Below are 20,966 nucleotides of genomic sequence, written 5' to 3' on the forward strand. Positions count from 1 at the left end.
AGGAGGATCACTTGAGGACAGGAGTTCAAGATCAGCCTGGCAACAGAGTGAGCTCTCATCTCCACAATTTTTTTAAAATTATCCAGGTGTAGTGGCAGCTACTTGGGAGGCCGATGTGAGGGGATTCCTTGAGCCTGGGAGGTCAAGGGTGCAGTGAGCTGTGATCACACCTCTGCATTCCAGCCTGAGTGACAGAGCAGGAACTCCCTCCCCACTCTCTCTTGATCTATATCTATATCTATATCTATGCATTTGTCTATCTATATATCAGTCAGATGTACATGCAATCATTGCCAAAAACACTTGGCATTTGAATTTGGTTACAATAGCATTGTTAATCTGGTTCTGCACATTAGGTTCTAATCATAAACAATGAGTAGCTAAATGATTATAACTCCCTTTTATAAACATGTGGAAGACATAAAGACAGTTTTAAAAACATGAAGGAGACATCTTCAAAATAATGTGAACAATTCTATTATCGTTTAAACAAATTAACAGAGGTAAACAATTAATTAACTGTTTTCACACACAATTGCCAATGACTTGTTCCCTGCACAGCTCACCAGCTTGCACGCTTTTACCAGATGCTAAAATGTGCAAGCCAGCTCTCAGCTGGCTCTGATTTTCCAAGTTAGGTGGGGGAACCAAATCACCCTGAGAATTGGGGTCAGCTGCTTTACTAGGGATTTAAATCATGACAGAGAACTACCCGGTGTAAAACAATTAAGTCTGACCAGTCATGATGGCCACTTAATGAGACTCTGTGTGGCAGAAGAGAGTTCACTCTACCTGTCTCAAATAGGTTGTGATATGCCATAAAGCTAATGTAATAAATAATTGAAATGCTGAAATATTCCAGCAGGAAGACTTTCTTGCTGACTGTGTAGTGCCTGACTGTACTGTCATAAACGGAGACGGTGGTTAGAAACCTGCCCACTGATTGGTTAACTAAGGGATGGGAAACATGGCACCTCTTTTTATGGGAAAGAGTTAAGACGCTGGCTAAGAGTGGAGGATATTCACGCTGGTATTAACATCCATTTATCAGGCACAATGGACAGGCCCTGTCTCCCATGTCAGGCACCTAGAAGGCATGGCCCTGAGATTGAATTAATGGTGAGAAGGAGGAGGTCCTATAATTACACAAGAAATCACAGACTCTGCTATTTAGCCAGCAAAGCTGAGTGGTTTCTGTAGATGGTAAATTAACCCAGTGGGGATTGGAAGAATATTTCTGTGCAAGAGATTTCTTTATTCATGAGAATAATTGGATATTGAAAAACCATCATGTATGGTGTCTTGATTTGAAACTGTCAACTGCTATGTGAAGCCCCCTCCCTCCCTGCCCCCTCTCCTCGGTCCTGTGTGTCTTTGCTCAGCCAATTATGGAGTTGCCAAGATGGAGCAATGCCCAGAGCCCGGGACCCACGGTAGCTCCCAAATCACAGAGGCTGGGGCACAAACCCTGCAGCTTGAGAAGCCTGTCCTGATCTGCATTGTCCATTCAGGTCATTAAAGTGACCTCGGAAAAGGAATAATAATATTTGGGGGGAAAAAGAGATAAAAGAACGGTCCACCTTGAAGAAGGAAACATGAGCATTGGCTTTGAGGTAGCGTCCTCTAGGCATTAAGAGAATGCCTACTTTTTCCAGTTCCTGCATTTTGCAAGCGTTCTCCTTCCACATCCACATTCCAAACATATCGTTTAGGGAGAAAACACCAGACAAATGCACTGGAAGTTCACAAGTTATGAGGTAATTGCATTAGCACATAGAGAAAAGGGAAAGTATGCACAAAATCCTGATTGGCATTTCTCTGTTTAAAAGGCATTATTTTCCAATACCTGAGCATGCCCAGAGGAGCTGTCTCTGAGCAGCTGTGAAACAGAACCTTTTTACTTCAGGGTTAGTGCAGGGAGCTCATTAGCACCGCTCTACCCTCAGCTAAACAGCCTTGTTTGCATATTGAAGCAATAGAATGTGAAGGTGTTAAAAAGGAAGAATTGCTGCCGCTACTTCTGACTGACATGTCTATCTGGGCTCTTGTGTTTACAAGAGAATAACGAAGCTGCCCCAAAGCCCCTACTGGGCCTGATTATTATGCAGAGGCTTCTTAGATTATGTATAATTGATATCCTTTTTCCCTCCAGCTAACCAATGGCAGCTCTCAAGAGTAATGTGAATTCTCCTGCATCTTACCATCCGAGCAAACACTGGAAATTGCTATCTTTCTCTCTGCTTAATAATTTTTAAAGACCAAAACAGTGACATTTACATTTTTTAGAAGCACAATGACTGCACGGTTGGTGTGGGTTTACTGCTTAATAACAATCATTGGATCAAACAGTTGAGAGACGATGGAATTCAGGACTTGGTTAGCCTCTATGAGAGAGAGAGAGAGAGAGAGACAGAGACAGAGACAGAGAGAGAGAGTGAGAGAGAGAATTGTATTATGTGCTTGATAGAAATATGCTGAACAACAGTCACTCTTTAAGGCAAAGTACTGCCTCTAATAAGCCCCCTTCTTTTTGGGCAAGGGAGGGTGAACAGTCGCTCAAGTTATTGAGCCCTGTACATTCTAATCCCAGTGTTACATTTGAAATGCTTCAAATGAAGCCACTACAACTCGTAGTTGCTAAACACACCCATGCCCTCTTATTGCCTTCCACTGGGGGTAGTTCTTGGTGTATTAAGTCTTGGAAGTTAATTTTTGAGGGAAAAAAAGGAACAAGTAATAGAAATGTGACAAAAACAGGTAGAGGGGACACAGTTCAGCTGGGTTGTAGCTCTGATCTCAGTTTATAGGCTTATTGAAAGATGGAAATGAAGGGCAGGTGGATGGGCGGTATGAAGTCTGCACGCTCCAACCTCACGGAGACCAGCTCAGCCCCCAGTGCAGTCAAGCTACCTAACCTCCTGGAAACATAAAGATTGGCATGTTACTTGGAGATTGGAGTGTATCAGCTTAAACACACCCACCAGAAGCTAGCATGACAACCAGTTCAGTGGGAAGGCAGCTCCAGCATGGCTGGGTACCTAGGGAAGTGTCCTGACAGTATGACACCTTCACCCGTCACTGCATTCAGACACAGCTCCCATGGCAGTTTCCAAGATAACAAGCAAAGTTGGGATTCAAATTGGAGAGACTTACTTATTTCATAAATTTTGTTGAGCAAAATTTATTAGATGCCACAAGTTGTCCAGAAGCTAACTGCGAGTGAGCCAGATCAGGCTTACTGTCTAGTGGGGGGAAAGATGAGTGAGCACGCATTTGGAATCAACTGGGAAGTGTGCTAAAATAGAGGAGGTGTGGGGTGCATTCGGAGCACAGGGAGATAAAATCTGGACCCCGGTCATCTGCATAATCAACTTGTACTCCAAGTCAGGAGACCCAGAAGACCCCTCACATGTCAAGAACAGCTCGAGCTCAGGGCCCTACCTGTTGAAATAACGTAAGACCTGGGGAAGAGCAAGGGTTTTCCAAACTGAGTGGGTTCAGCCTACTCAGACAAGGCTGTCTCCAGCCTTCTTCCAGTGGAAGAAGGTTATGGTAAGTCGTGATTCTTTAGTGGTAAGCTACACGCTCCAAAGAGTTTCTTACCCCTTTAATTGCTCTTTATAGACTTATCATAAGTTTTACTTAATTGTGGCTGGGTACAGTGGCTCATCCCTATAATCCCAGCACTTTGGGAGGGTGAGGTGGGAGGACTCCTTGAACCCGGGAGTTTGAGACCAACCTGGGCAACCTAGTGAGACTCCATCTCTACCAAAAAAAAAAAAAAAAAAGCCAGGCTTGGCACATGCCTGTCATCCCAGTTACTAGGGAGGCTGAAGTGGGAGGTTTGCCTGAGCCCAGGAGTTCTAGGCTGCAGTGAGCTTTGATCACACCACTGCACTCCAGCCTGGGCAACAGAGGAAGACCCTGTCTCTAAAAAAAAATAAAATTACTTAATTGTATTTCAACTGGTAACATGTTGGAGAACTTTGGTTCCAAAACTGACAATGTTGTACAAAGTAGAGCTGTGCACATGAAGACAGTGGAAGTTGGAATGGGGGAGAGTGATTCTAGCATTATTTTTATCCCCACCACTAATGCTTGGCTCAATTCAGCTGCATCCTGTGGTGGACAAAGAGCTAAATTATGAGAAAAAGTATAGGAAGGACTAAGGTATTTTCTTGCCCTACAATATTTGTACTGGGCCATACAGTACCCTAAAATTCCTGATTCTTAGTCAACCTGAAATTCACGAGTAAGTCGGATCATTAATCTTAACCATGGCGCTCACCAATGTGGATGCAACTTGAGGAAATCATAGCATTTTGTGCTAAGACTTGGACTCTGAAGAAAATAGCCATTCTCTCATGCTGCGACAGTTCCATTCCTGATGCAGACTTACAACCACTAGGTCTAAAGCTGACCTTAGGGTGAGTCCGGAGTGAGAGCAGGGTTCTTTGAAGTTGCAAGGAGAAGCAGGTCAAACCTGGCCAAGGCTTCCCCAGTCAAAACATTTTCCTTTTCCAGGACTCCCTTTAAGGAAGAAAATAAGAAGCCTGAAGCTTGCAAGCTGCTTAGCTGCCAGTTTTTCCCCAACTCTCCAACTTCCCCAAAGTCTCCTCGTCCCCTGCAACCCAGAAGCCAGAGCTACAGAGCAAATGAAATCTCAGCCATGCTACAAAGTCAAAGCCTCTGAGAAAACAGCTCAGGCGTGTATTTCAATATCTTTCACTCTGTCTCAAGACTATATTGGTCAGTGGCTATAACTGTATTCCATGAACAGGGAAGTCTGAGTTTCTTTCTTGCGTTTTAAATATTCCCTGCTTGAATGAACTTCTTTAGGACCAGGGTCAGTGGATATTCTATTGTGTAGCTTTCATTTTCAAGTTGATTTTTTCAGTTGTTTGTTTCTTGTTTTATTTTATTTTATTTTGCTTTTTGTCTAGATCTTCCTCCATATCTGTTCTCTCCAATTACCTTCAAAAATGAGACAGATTGTCCCAGATAAATTACAAAAAGTATTAAACAACCAGATGTGTGTGAGCTTCTGTCTGGTCCCTGTCCTCATTGTGTTGCACCAGCAAGAATATCAAAGCCCTTCTCTTTCCATTACTATGACTAACAGAATATGATGGTCTGATTCAGACTAATCCCTGCTAGCAGTGCTTGCAGTAACTCTGGAATTTCTCCATAGCATTTCTTCTACAGAAAGATAGCCTCTAGAAAGGAATGAAGGGAAAAGGCTGCCTCTATTTTAATCAAACAGAAAGAGTAAGGACCATTAGTTATCATAACCACTGTGCAAATCGCCCAACAAAGAGAGTGTCCTTCATGAATCAATATGAGGACCCTGCCCTGCCCTGAATGGCAAAGACAAGGGTAACTGGCAAGAAGTTTAAGACAGTTGTGTATACAGAACCAGAACAGTCCCAGACAGAAAGGACCAGTGCCAGAGCCACCAATATTGAAAAAGATGAAGTTCCTTCCCCCAGGAGTGCCCAGTCTGCTGGAGGAGAGAATTTTGCAAATGAAATAAAGTGGAGTAAATGAAATATGGAGAAAAGTTCGAAGGCTGTTAGCAGTCTGAGGAAGAGGAGGCTGACATTCTTCGGAGACATGTATGATAGTTTCACAGAGAAGTTGAGTAGTGACTTGGGCTTTGAAGTGTGAGGAGGAGTTTGCGACACAAGAGGGAGAAGGCAGCTCCAGCAGACAGAACAGTCTGTCGAAAGGTGAAGAGACATTTAAAAAGGCAAAATCTAATGGAAACAGAGGGATGAGGCCCTAACAGATGTAGCGAGACACAGGGTATCACGTTGTAAGCTGGTTGTCATGGAAAATATCTTCATAAAAATTAGTAGATATTCCAACAATAGAGGGTTATTGGAGATTCAGTCTAAAAAGAACCTCCTAAAATTCAGAGCACCAGTTAGCTCTGAATAGTATACTTACTCAAAGATTCATTACTTGGTAACCTCAACTCTTTAGCATAGAGTCAAGATCTAGAAAACTTTAGAGCAATTATATGGGTTTTTCCAAAATTACTGCCTAAAGACCTCACATGGTTTTCATAAAAGAGAGCTTCAAACTCTTACTTAGATTCTAGATATGTTTGTGTTGAAAATAATTTCAAAAAACTAGACTATCTTCCAGAATTTAAAGTGGTAAAACTGAGGGGATGGGGAAGGCTGTTAAGCTGACTTTGACAACATTTTAAAATAATATTTAAAAACTGAAGAAAGCAAAAAATAAAGAAGTAAAAGATCCCAGGGATCTGACACAATGAGTTTTAATTTTCTTGACCGATGAACATTCAATGTTTAAGGTTTTAGAGCAGTAGGGTGGTAAGTTTCAGTGACAAAATGTGGATAAATATTTAAAATACCTTGCTTTTATGTTGGTGCTGATGAAACAAATTGTACATGTTATTAAAATACTTCTCTAAGCACTAAAAATCTATGCCACTGTAATTTGAGAGCTGAATTTCTAAGAAACTGTATGTTATCAAATGATATCATAAAAGCAACTGTTCAAATTAGCGATCCTCAATCAGAAATGATTTTGCCCTTCAGGGGCCATTTGGCAATTCCTAGAAATATTTCTGGTTGTTAGGACTAAGGGAGGGAACGCTACTGACAGCAGGTGGGCAGAGACCGGGGATGGTACTCAGTGTCCTACAATGCACAGGACAGCCCCTCCTCACAATCATAATACCGCCAGAAATGTCAATGGTGCCAGTGTCAAAAAATCTGGGTTTATCTTTTTCAGCTTTTGTTTTAGATTCAGAGGGTATATGTGCAGGTTTGTTAGAAGGGTATATTTCGTGATGCTAAGGTTTGGGTTTCTGTTAAACCCATTGCCCAAGTATTGACCATAGTACCCGATAGGTAGTTTTTCTTTTTTCTGAGACAGAGTCTTGCTGTTGTCCCCCAGGCTGGAATGCAGTGGCGCGATCTCAGCTCACTGCAACCTCCGCCTTCCGAGTTCAAGCAATTTTCCTGCCTTAGCTTCCCGAGTAGCTGGGATTACAGACATGCACCATCATGTCTGGCTAATTTTTGTATTTTTAGTAGAGACCGAGTTTCACCATGCCGGCCAGGCTGGTCTCGAACACCTGACCTCAGGTGATCTGCCCACCTCTGCCTCCCAAAGTGCTAAGATTACAGGTGTGAGCCACTGCGCAGAACCCCAATAGGCAGTTTTTCAACCCTTACTTTCCTCACTCCCTCTTCCCTGTAGTAGTCCCCATGTCTATTATTCCCATCTTTATGTCCATGTGTCCCCAGTGTTTAGCTCCTACTCACAAATGAGAACATGTAGCATCTGGTTTTCTGATTCTGTGTTAACTTGTTTAGGATAATGGCCTCCAGCTGCGTGCATGTCCCTAAAAAGGGCATGATTTCATTCTTTCTTTATGACTGCATAGTATTCCATGGTGCATATGTACCACATTTTCTTTATCCAGTCCACTGTTGATGGGCACCTAGGTTGATATCATTTCTTTGCTATTGTGAATAGTGCTTCAATAAACGTGTGAGTGCATGTGTCTTTTTAGTAGAATGTTTTGTTTTCCTTTGGATAAATACCCAGAAATGGGATTGCTGGGTGAAGTGGTAGCTCTATTTTTAGTTCTTTGAGAAATCTCCAAACTACTTTCCCTAATGGCTGAACTAATTCTTACCAACAGCGTATAAGCATTCTGTTTTCACTGTAGCTTCACCAACATCTGCTATTTTTCACTTTTTAATAATAGCCATTCTAACTGGTGTGAGATGGTATTTCATAGTGGTTTTGATCTGCAGAAAAAAACTGATTTACTTGAAGGAAAATGTGTTAGGGTCTTAACAGTTCCATATTTACAATATCAAATTTATTTCTTCCTAGGGGATTTCCAACAATAAAAAGGATCCATAGTTATATACAGTTGTGTATACGTTTTAACTACTAGCTAAAATAATAAATTATGTATCAAACATGAAAAAATTAGTGTAAATATCACTAAGCAAACAGCGGTGGGAAGCAGCACATAGACTGAACTGAAATCAAGGAGCCCATCAACATAAGTTGCAGGCTGGGCCTGGTGGCTCATACCTGTAATCCCAACACTCTAGGAGGCCGAGGCAGGTGGATCACCTGAGGTCAGGAGTTTGAGACCAGCTTGGCCAATATGGTAAAACCCTGTCTCTATTAAAAATATAAAATATTAGCCAGGCACAGTGGTGGGCGCCTGTAATCTCCACTACTCAGGAGGCTGAGGCAGGAGAATCACTTGAACTCGGAGGCGGAGGTTGCAGTGAGCCACTCCACTCCAGCCTGGGCAACAAAAGCAAAACTCCATCTCAAAAAATATTAAGTTGCAGTGTGGTTCACAACCACCATGATAGGTGAAATCAACACCAACTCGGAAGGCAGCCGTGTGTTCTTGGCCACAATGTGCAACGGCTTCTTTGCCTACATGAAAAGGGGCGGTTCCCAATGACTGGAAATCTCCCTATAGCTGAGAGTTATATCTAGAGTTTATAAATCATGTCACTAATCAAACCCCATTTGGTTATGAAAATTTGTGAAAGTGAAAAAAAAAATGGTTCTGCCATGGACTGACCTCAGGGAAAAAGGTCTCTGGCTATTTTAAGGCTTAATGAAAAATTACATCTATAAATTTATATTTGACTCATATAAACTGATCTCCACAGTCATCTAGTATCAGCTTTAAAAAAATATCCTGAGATTTTAAGGATCACAAGGAAAAAAGGTGGCAGTTGGGAGAATCAGCTCAATTATAATATTTTAAGATTTATTGACTTTAAAGATTTTTGATAAAATTAAAAAGTTTTCAAGAGTATTGAAATAAGCCATTATTATACCATTTCATGGGAATCACGCATCATCCCCTAACAGTTATTTCTAACCAAATGCCCTGTTTATTTCTCCACTGATCACAATAGGATACATTTTACTTTTTTTTTTCTTGAGACCAAGTCTGGCTCTATTGCCCAGGCTGGAGTGCAGTGACCTGATCTCAACCGACTGCAACCTCCTCCCAGGCTCAAGCCATCCTCCCACCTCAGCCTCTCGAGTAGCTGGGACTACAGATGCACACCACCACACCTAGCTAAATTATTTTGTATTTTTTGTAGAGAAAGGGTTTTGCCATGTTGCCCAGGCCTGTCTTGAACTCACGAGCTCAAGAGTTCCACCCACCTAGGTTTCCCAAAGTGCTGGGATTACAGGAGTGAGCACTGCACCCAGCCTGTATACATCTGATTTTCTAGGAAGCCTAAAGACACAATAATATAAATATGCCAAATGTATTGATACGTCAATCACTTTATTCAACATAGACCCCAAAATGAAAGAAGGAGGCATGAAATTAGGCTGAGTTATTCTTCCAAGATGCTCTAGATGCATCGTGTTGGATAAAAAGTGAGTCCAGGATGAAGGAAGAAATATTTTATGAGATCCTCAAAGTCCTAATGTGTCCCTAGAGCAGAAGCTAAGCGCCTGGAAGAAATCTGCAATATTTCAGCATTTTGTCATGGCACAGGTGAAGTTGTGACAGGCTCATAGTCAAACCTCTAGATGGCTTCCTAAATGACATCACAGCCATCCTGTGCAGTGGACCATAGCCAGCTGCCCTCTGCTACCAGCACCGTTGGGGACTAGGAAAGCAAGGGGTCAAAGGGTGCTGGAGGATGTTACTTCAAACAGGTACCTATAACTCTGCATTTTGTGGATTCCATTCATTGTTATGAACCTACCATTCTACCATTCATGAGGTCAGAAAGCTTTTGAACCACAAGCCACTAGAACTTCAAGTTCTGTGAAGATCGGGGCTAAGCTATACTTGTCTAATGATTAATAGTGAGATTTACCTCCACCATCTTTCCTAACGTGCAATATAAAACATAATGTTAAATAACATCCCAATCAATCACTAGAATTAACTCCTTTCCCCTAATCAAAATCCCCAACAGTATGCAAATATTTAAGTAACTAATTTGGACTTCTCCATAACTTTATGATTGGTCAAGAACTCTTGAGAACATTGGGTTTTTATAATATATTTCTGTAACTTTACCTCTTCTGAGATAAGACAATGATTAGAAATAAAATTTGTGCTTATTCACTTTCAAATTAATCAAAATGTATCTCCCTTTTGTCAACATTCAACTAATTTCTAGTAAAATTGTCTTATAACTTTTTCTGAACATGTATCATTCTACCATTTATACTTATTTCTTATTTTCATATGGACATTTTGCTTCATGCTCACAGACAAAAGGATTCATGCTTCTATTAAGAACTGGTATTGAATTGGATTTCTCTCAGTTCCTCTCATTGTGAACCAAAAGCCCATGATCGATTGCAGCCATGATTATGAGAACTTTGGAAATAATTATGAGGTAAAGCCAAGGGGTCAATGTGTCACTGAGACCTCTTTCTTTTTATTGCTGGGTCTAATATTTTCATTTAGCAACTGGGATGAGGTCTTCCTGATATAAAATCAGAAGTATATAGAAATAGTAGGTTTCTTAGAGATTATTCCTATTCAAAATGCATACTATTTTTCCTAACAAAAAGGAGCTTGCATCTGAAGAGGTTCAGTGACCCTTACGCAGAAGAAGCTACTGCTAACCAGCAACACCACTGCAAGTCTAGTGCTAGACTCCAGCCCCAGACCCTCCCAGCTACACCAGGTTATTTTCTTATACACCCAGCAATCTCTTAAAGGTAGAACCACCCTCCCACTAGATACCTAAATTCCCTAGGGTGTTAGGGGATGAGGGAGCAAGAGTACAAAACGGGACTTTCCTTGCACTGAGTTCGCTGCCTAGTGGGGAAGATGGAAAAGCATCCTCTTCGCTCTGCGAGGCAGCAAGGAAGAGAGCCTGGCTTCTCTGCAGAGCTAGATTATGACAGATTCCTGCTCAGCTCTCAGGGAGGGCTGTCTGATCCGCCTGTAGTGAGTGACAGCTGTGACAGGTGTAAATATCCTGTGTTGTAAATTTCATGAAAGCAATACACCTGGGCCATCTGGCGCAACACTGCAGCCTGCTGTGCACTCCCCCTCCACACCCCAACTGCTGGGAGAAGCACAATGCAAAGCCCACACCCCGCCAGGGAGGGAAGAGCCAGGGCCGCAGACAAGGCCTCCAGACTAGCAAAATCATCGCCGGGTTGGAGCGCGGGCTACGCGGCAGTTACTGCTGAAGTAAATGTTTTTACATCAATCAATTTACTCTCCTGAATGACTCTGTAACTGAGATAATACCCTCATATCACTGATGAAGACACAGACTCAGAGAGGCTAAGTCACATGCTCAGTGTCCTGAGCTCATCAGCAGCTGATCCCTGATTGAAGTCCAGGTCTGTTGACTACAGTGCTCACAATTTTTATGACTACACTAAAACATTTTTATCCTTCGTTTCCTCCCTGTTTTCCTCTGCTCCATTGCTCTGAGAGGTGGTAATAAGGGTTTGTTAATGTAAGAGAAGTCGGTGATCTGTAAACTCTCAGCCCTAGAAAGTCTAAGCAGAACATTTTCTTAGTCTTTTAGAGGCTGCTGTGGGGCCAGACATAATAGTTAAACAGCTGGAAAAATCACTTTAATGACTCACCACAGCTGTACTTACTTTCTTTTTTTCTTTCTTTCTTTTTTTGGCACTGGCTGTTTGGATTAAAACATGGAAAATGTAATGAAATCTTGTAAAGAGAAGAGTGAAAAAAATGACAACAGAAGCTGAGTTCTGAAATGCACTGAGATATGATGACAGACAAAAGCCATCACAGGGGTGAAATGCAGGGGAGTATCGCACTGCGTCTGCAGAAGAGCAGGCCCCCAAAACCAGGAGGCCCTTTATGTCAAACACCCCCACACCTTTACGGATCGTGCTGATGTGCTTAAGCATCCGTCACCAGTTCGTCTGTGTCAGCTGTGGAACCGTGGGGCTGACGTTTCAGAAGAACTCTGTTTAAGAGACCTAGGCTATACCTACAAATTATCCCTACACACAATTCAGGATTTGTGTGGCATTAGGAAGCTGCTTAAAGCAACACTACTAAAGACACAAACAATAAAAGACAACTTTGAAAAACATATAATTTTTCAGGAGTTCTCAGGAAAAGATCACATTGTAAGACTCCGTTATAGTTCCAGCTATGTTTTTATGTATCCGACAGTGGCCACATCCATGTCCACACAGCGCATGCTCAAGCGCACCAGGCGGTCACTGAAAACGTGGTTGTGGAGTTTAGTGGTTCTTACTGTTGACTGTCCTTTCCAGTCAATCCGTTTCCCCTGGTGTCTCTGAGCGGCCAAGAGTGAGATCTGGATCTCAGCTTCAGGTTCAACTTCACCCAGTCCCTAAGCCAATCCTGCCTAAGGCTTATAGAACATCAGAGCCTCCCTTATCTTGTGGAGGTTGTGGAAAATGTCTTGTCAGTTCAGTAATTCTTGTTCCAAAATACCACTACTATGCCTACCAACCCATGTACCAGTTATCTTGATTATACAACAAACCATCCCAAAACTCAGCGGTGCAAAATCTCCACTCATTTATCTGGTTATGATTTTGGGTCCTTGCAGTGAGAGTGGGGTGTGGCAGGGGCAGCTGGGATCTGCTCATGTCGTATTGGCTGGGCATCCTTGTGCACCTGCAGTCAGGTGGTAGCTCAGCTGGTGACGGGCTAATCTTAGGTGGCCTCAGTCACCTGCCTTTTGGCCACCTGGGGCTGTTGGCTAAGGCACTTCAGCTGTCTTCCATGTGGCCTCTCATGTTCCAGGAGGCTGGGCAGGGCTCTATTTCATGATGGAAAAAGCATTTCAAGAAGGCAAGAACAGAAACTACAAGGGCTCATGAGGCCTTACTCTGAAGTCATGTCCTGTAATGTCCAGGTCATTTATTGGACAAAGCAAGTCACAAGGGCAGTCTAGATTGAGGGGTGGGAAAATAAGCTCTACCTCTTAGTGGGAAGGGGCCTCAAAGAGCATGTGGACATTTTTAACCCAACTCAGTGTTCTTATAGCATTAGGTGATGCCCCCTCTTCTGTATATCTACATCCTTTTTTTTTTTAAGAGATAGAATCACACCCTGTTGCCTAAGATAGAGTGCAGTGGCACAATCAAAGCTCACTGCAGTCTCATTAAAGTCTGGGCTCAAGAATCCTCCTGCCTCAGCCTCCCAAGTAGCTGGGTCTACAGGGCACAGCACCATACCTGACTGATTCCTTAATTTATTGTAGTCACAGGATCTTGCTATGTTGCCCAGTCTGGTCTCAAACTCCCAGCCTCAGGCAATCCTCTCACCTTGGCCTCCCAAAGCACTGGGATTACAGGCATTAGCTGCAGTGCCAGGCCCCATATATCCACATTCTTTAACTGTGATATTGAATCTATTTTCTGATGGGCATTGGTCAATTCACTGGGTCTAGAGTCCTATTCTGAGTCACAGCCTGTTGCATTCTGGCTGTCCCCTGTTCCTCACAAAATAACTGTACCCCTAGAGCCTGGCTGGGCTCTTGTTCCAAACAGAAGCATGTTCTGATCATGACAAAAACACTCTGGGTTTTTCTTTGTCCATAAGATCAGAGCACCTATGTTAAAAGATTATTCATCGAACAAATATTTACTGGGCTCCTGTTATGTGTTGCTAGATATTAGATACTTGAGTTTCTGATCTTTTGGAGAGATTGGATATATGCATAGGTAAATTGCATTGTGATGTAATAATTATGCTACAGAAATAGGAATAACAAGCTGAAGGGCACCAAAGGCTAGGGAAGCTTGACAAAAGAGGGGATCTGTAAATTGGGTCATTAAGGGTGAATAGGAATTTGTCAATTAATAGTAAAGAAAGGACTTTCAGGTGAAAGAAACTGCAAAGTTATGGTGAGAAACTAGATCAGATTTAGAAAAACCTAAGCCCTGTTTTATATGGACATGGAGGAGGGCAGAGGGAGGCAAGACTTGGGAGGTTGGTTAAGTCATATGGGAACCGCCTAAGTGGAGGGGTTGGGTTTTTATCCTGTGGGCTAGGATCCACCTCCTAGGTGTTCCCAGACTTGGCTGATCCTCAGATAGCCGGGATGTCAGCCCAGACCAATGAATCAGGAGAACCTTGGAGCCTGGGAGTCTGGTTATTAAAAACTACCCTGGTTCCTCTGATGACCAGCCATGCTGGGAGGCACGCCGTCATCTAACAGGGGAACTCACAAAAGGGCTTAAAATAGGGAAAGGGAGGCGATGACATTGAGGTTTTGGACAAATGAGGCCAGCAGCAGTGTGGAGTTGCATGGCAGTGTGGAGAGAATGAGAAACCAGAGGTAAGGCTAGTGCAGTGACCTAAGGAAGACAGCAGTGGTGAGGGTCTGCACAAAGAACACAGTTCTACAGGGAAGAGGAGAGTCAGGCTGAAGAGACATTTCTGTGGAAGAATCATCTGAATTTTATAGGGAAGAAGGTGAGGGAAATAAGAGAAATAAAGAAGAACACTACGATTTCCAGCTCTGAAGTGTAAGGAGACAGGAATGCCATTAGATGGGGTCCGGCATTTAGAAGAACGGACTTGGAGACAAATGAGGAGGCGTTTCATCTCGGACATGTGGAATTTGAGATATCAATGAGACACCAGGGTGGATTTGTCCACATAATAGTTGGAAATGTGGATTTGAAGCTTACAAAGTAGGTAAAGAGCCCTAAATGTAAAGACATCTGCCAAGAGATGGTAGTGGAAGACATGGCAGTAAATGAGGTGACCAGGCACCATGCAGAGTCCTAGTTCTCAGACTCTGAGGTGCACAAGAATCATCTACGAAGGCTGCAGAAGATGCACTCCTTGAATCTCTCCCGGGAGATTCTGATGCAAGAGGTCAGGGCTGTGGATAAAGGGATGAGTATTTGTAAGCAGAAGTCTACAACCATATTCTTAAGAAACACAGATGAAGACAGAACACAAGGAAATGTCTGAGATAATTGCAGAGAGCACCAGAAAATAAGAGAGGCAAAGAAGGAGAATCCGGCATTAGGCAGTGTTGTGGGCTCAATGACGCCCCCCGCCAAATTCATATGTCAAAGTCACCCCTGGTACCTGGCAATGTGACTGTATTAGAAGATATGACCTTTAAAGAGGTAATTACAGCAAAATGAGGTTACATAGGTAGCCAATGTGATGGGTGTCCCTATACATGCAAGAAATTTGGACACAGATATCCAGAGAGGGATGACTATATGAAGATACAAGAAAAAGATGGCCATCTGCAAGCCAAGGCGAGGCCTCAGAAGAAATCAACCCTACTAACACCTTGATCTTGGACTTCCAGCCTCCAGAACTGTGAAGAAATAAGTCTAGGTTGCATAAGCCACTTGGCCTGCGGTACAGGGTTGTGGGAGCCCTGGCAGACTGTTAGAGAAGCTAAGGTGCAAAAGCAGGAAAGTCAGAAATGAAAGCAAGAGGAAGTGTACCACAAAGATGTGGGAAGGCATGGCCCACCGTGTCTCATTTCACAAAGAGATCAATGACAAAGAGACCTGGGAATAGGATAATTGTGAGGTGATGTTAGCAAGACCAGCATCAGCAAAATGATAAGGCCATAAGGAGATGACTGGAAGCTGGGCACACAGGGAGCTGTGGACTCCTCTTTCTGGAAGTGTGGCAATTGTGAACTGGGCTTTAGGCTGAGGCCTTGAAGCAGGGCACACATGAGGATAAATGTTTTTAAGATGGAAGAGCTAAACATATTTGAGAATAAGAAAAAGGACCATCAAATAAGGCTATATGGAAGACTTTTTTAAAGTTTTTGTTTAAGTCTGGGGTCAACTGGAAAGGTGGAAGGAAGCTAGAACACCAGGGTAGATAGAGAAGAAGGAGAAAGGAAGGAAGAATGAGGAGAAGTGGTATAAAGTATGGGAGAAAGAGGTTACACTTTTTTCTACCACAGAGAAGCAGAAAAAAGATGGATGAAATGATAAATGAATTTGATATGGAAGATGGGCAGGGAGGAAGTTGACAATCTGTGCTCCTGAAAATAGGCATATTCTGTTCTAGTAACATAAAAGGTGTGGTTATCAGCCGGGAGAATTAGGGTCTGTGGGTGGGTGAATTTTTCTTTAGATTAACTGTACATACTTTGAATGGGAACCTGTATGCTTGCAGTGAAGTGTGATGATGCGGGATAACCTAATTTTATCCAATTCCCCAAATAAACAAAAGGGACCTTGGACCCACCAACTTCTATCATTTTCTCTTCAGTGGACTAATTGCATCTGAAATTGGTCCAACCTGGCTGCACAAGGAACTGTTTGGTCAACACAATACATAAAATTCAAGGGTACGAGATGAGAAAGAGAACTGTCTGGGCATGTGAGGGTACAGCCATTTTATACAATTGAGGATGGGCTTTCCTGCGTTCAGCCTCAGCTCTTCATTGAGTTTCCTATCTATGTCAATACAGTGGTGGGTAGCAACAAGAGAGGCAAAAATAAAGAAAATTTAGTGTTTGATCTTATACTGGTCATAATCTAATAGGAAAAAGAGAAATTGCATTCAGCATAAGTGCTGTCTTGGAAGAGGGCCTCAGAAGCCTTCAGTGGCTTCTTTCACTCCTGATACTCACTCACCTCGTGGTAAGTGCTTTGCTCTCCATTAGTCACTACTTACGAAATTGGCTGCTTTAATGGGGACCCCTGAAAGTTTTTACAAAGGGCTTCAAGACCAAAGTAGTGAATTCCTAATATTGGAATTTCAGACTCTGTGACAACTGAGTGCAGTTTGGAGGAAACAGGTGTTACTTGATGCCTGTTAATCAACCTCTCTAGGTCCACGGATGTATCAGGACCCAGGGTTTGACCGACCTGTCACATGGTCTGACAGCGCCTACAGTGGTTGCAATCGGGACCACCCAGGCGCGCCCAGGATCCACTGGCATCTTTCACTGTCAGGGTGGCCATCCTGTCCTTGCCATGCAAAAAGCATCCCACTCCTCAGATCAACCACTTTTGTAGCTGGCCGATCTATTTCTTGGCAACAAGAAGGCAAGCTGTTGCGTCTGCCAGCCTTCCCCACCTGTCATGTGTCTCGCTCCCCAAACAGCTGGTGAAAGCCAATATCACACTGAGCGCCAGCCCCTGCTGTGGTGGTGGACTTGGCCGGGGAATTAAACACACACATGTTCATTCAGGCTCCTTCTGATTTTGCAAACACATTGTGACAAGTAGCACACCATCCTGAGAAGAACCACAAAGCCTTTGGTTTTCATTACATGAAACGCCTCTGGTTAAAAATAAAAAAAAAGAGAGAGAGAGAGAGAGCGAGCTATTTTTTTAAGCATCATGTAGTATCGGACTGCAGATTTTGGGTGGAGCCCCATGCACCCTGCCTGGAGGTTCTGTGTGCACCACTCTTCAATGCTCTGAGCTGAATTCTGCCTTGAGTTAGGCCAATCCTCCTAGCAGCAGGAAGCCAGAATGGGAATCTTTTCCCAGACATAGCCCAGCAGGGCTAAAATTTTCCCAGGCAGAGGAGAAAAACGATGATCTTCCCTTGTCTCCGGCTCCATTTATCTATAAAGCAGCTATTTGACACGTTGCATTCCTCTGTTGTAAATAAATCCAATGATGTGAGCCTTCCAGGTTATAGTTTTACTGTCAACTATCAGGTGTCATAATCTGTATCTTGATACAATAAATTTAAGACTCTTGATCTAGTTGGGTCCACCTGTCAAAATAGCTGGGCTGTGCCAATGAACAGCCTGGCAGGACTGGTACTATGGCCTTAAAGAGACAAGCGGCATAAAAATCAATAAACGTTTTGTTTAGTTACCATGATTTTTAGGGTACCTTGCAAGGAGCCAAGAAAAACAGCAAAGGGCAAACACATGGAAGTCCTTTTTGTCACTTTCTATGCCTAAATGTTCCACTATTCTCTGCTGAAACACACTTATTGGAATCTGTTTTAAGTATTCTCAACCTGTTTTTTCTGCAGCCGCCATCACCCCCACTCCTTAGATTTACCTTATGGTATCTTCATGCTAGTCCTAGAAAACCTGAATGCAGGGAACACCCAGTGATTCATACATAAATGTGCAGTGAAGCCAATGTGACTCCTGTTTCCATTGCCTTTTCAACCTGATCTCTAAGCCAAGAAAGGAGAGGGAGACTTTGACCTTGTCTTATTTACTTTTGATTACTTTTCTTTGCCTATGACGTAAAGTCCAAATTCCTTAACATTCAGTCAACAAACATTTGAGCCCTTAACATTTTTATAGTATGGTCCTAATATATAGTATAATCCTATACAAAAAAAAAAAAAGTATCTCTCTACAGAAGATATGGCGGACAAACCATAAATGTTTCCTGAAAAAACAAGAGAGTGACCCAAGGGGTTAAAAAAAAGCACATATTATGTCCTTATTTGTGTGAGTGATCTCATGGTAGAGATAAAATATTTATTTTAGAGTTATCATAACCATGTTTAAATCAATTAAGAAATAGGTAAGGAGCAGGAAGATGGAAATTTAGAGTACATTCATTACTGTGAATAACTGGGTTGGAAAATGTGTGTTGTGAGGCAATAATGGACTTTCTAACACAAAACTCCAGAATAAGACAAACCCACCTAGTCAAAAACACATGTTGAAGTTGTCCCCAGGAACCTTCTCAAGCAGAGAAGCAAACTATAATATCTGGCAGCCTGGCTCCGGAGAGAGGAGGAGAGGGGAAAGGGCCAAGCTATGCCCACCCAGTTCTTTATCCCAGTCTCACCAATCAGGGTGAGAAGCCAGAGTGTTCAGGGAAAAATTCCTCCCTCCTGGAAACAAGAGGAGCTGGGAATAAGTGTTCCTCTCCCCTTATAATTCATCATGAAAGCTGTCCAACACAATATGTGATTACCTGACAAAGGACTAGTGTGGACAAGAATTTTAGGGGAGGTACCATGCTGGAGTAAGGGAACAAACCAGGCCTGAGTCTCAAAGGGAGGATTTGAATGGAAGAAGAGGCATTCTTAGGACTAGAGGTAAGGTTTGGAATGGTGTTTGGGGAAGCTGGAAGTGAGCATAGAATTATCCAGCCTGACTTCCCCTCCCCATCCCTATCTCATCAGGCTCCAGCCACACCATTCGCACTCATCACTCCCTACACATGCCTCTCACGTCCCAGTCCCTGAATCTCTGGCCACACTAGTTTGTGTGGCTGCCTGCCCTCCCACCTCACCTCTACCTGTAGGTACTCTAAAGATCCTCCAACATCCACCTCAAAGGCTGCTCCTCCAGAACACACTTCCAGACCTCCTTGCCAACCCCTCCCTAAATGAAATTCTGTGCTCCACTCCTGGATCTCGCCTGGATTTTCCTTCTGGCGCTTATCATATTCTGTACTCTTTCTTAGTCATTATTAAATATACCTGTCTCCCTAACAATGCTATAAAATATGGCCGGGCATGGTAGCTCAAGTCTGTAATCCCAGCACTTTGGGAGGCCAAGGTGGGCAGATCACTTGAGGTCAGGAGTTTGAGGCCAGCCTGGCCAACATGGTGAAACCCCATCTCTACTAAAAATACAAAAATTAGCCAGGCATGGTGGTGGACGCCTGTAATCCCAGCTACTCTGGAAGCTGAGGCAGGAGAATAGCTTGCACCAGCAACGCAGAGGTTGCAGTAACCTGAGATGGCACCACTGCACGCACTCCAGACTGAGCGACAAGAGTGAAACTCCATCTCAAAAAAAGAAAAAAAAAAGACTATAAAATCCAGTAGGATAAAGAACCTTTCTTTTTATTCCTCAAAAGTCTAGGATCGCCTGTGTTCAATGAATGTATTTTTAATTATAGGAATCTCAAGCATTGGAGTATTACTTGGATAAAAATTAATCTTCTTAGTTTCTGAAAAATCCTTCATAACCACTCATTTTAAAGGAAACAGAGAAACTTCACCAGCCCTGCCTTGTTTGTCTTATAATTAACAAAAGAGCAAGTTAGGCCTTTTAAAAAACTGCAAGTTGGATTCCCGAACTCAACTGCTATCACTATCTCTAGCTCAAATGGTGAAATTAACTCAGGTGTCCTTAATGGTAGGAAAAAGCCTTTAGGCACAGGGAAAACTATTTATGGCTACTTTGGACTTTAAAATTATTATGATTTATTAAAGATACTAATCAAAACTCTTTACGTTTTACCTAAGCTTTTAAATATAATTTATAATTCAATAAAGATCTTTAAAGATTTATAATCTTATATATCTTAATTATTTATAACTTATTATGTATAATATGATAAATTTAGAAACCTTTCATAAGGAGTCGTCTACAACTTCATTAATTGCCTTAAACTGCATACCAAAATGTAATATGTTTGATTTCTCTTATGTTCCTCAACTGCCTCTAAGAACTAGAACCTTTCTAAAATATGTTTTTATAAATGAAATAAATTTAATGCATAAGCTTGACAAATTTTAGATTTTATTAATATATTAATACTGTTTACACAATTAGTAAACTCAGAACTTTTGAAGCACCATAATGTCAACTATAAATTGGAATCATGAGGCCTATTTGTTAGATATCTTGATTTGGCCACTATTTAAATTGCCCAAACACGTACAAATAGATGATTCTTAAATAGGGCATCGTGGGTCAGGTTTACTTAGTTATTTCTATAACTATGCTCATCATTCCCAGGATTAAATGATGTTTATGGATTTCCACACAAGTCGGGGTTTCCAGCTTGTTCCAATTTAGTTGACCAAGATTAATTATTAACCAGAGAAATCTGGGGCTGAGGTGCAGAAGAAATCAGTTTCTTACCCGAGAAACTGATAAACCGTGTGGAATCTTAGTCATTGTATCAGTGAATCTATAACATCATATAGAAGACTAGGCCTCCCAGCTGACAACCCTGGACTAAAATTCCATATTACTTAATTCTTCCCTCGGATTTGAGCTCATTTCATCCCTTTTCAGGCACAGTTAACTTCCTTC

Source organism: Chlorocebus sabaeus, chromosome 9 (assembly GCF_047675955.1).
Source record: "Chlorocebus sabaeus isolate Y175 chromosome 9, mChlSab1.0.hap1, whole genome shotgun sequence".
NCBI lineage: Eukaryota > Metazoa > Chordata > Mammalia > Primates > Cercopithecidae > Chlorocebus > Chlorocebus sabaeus.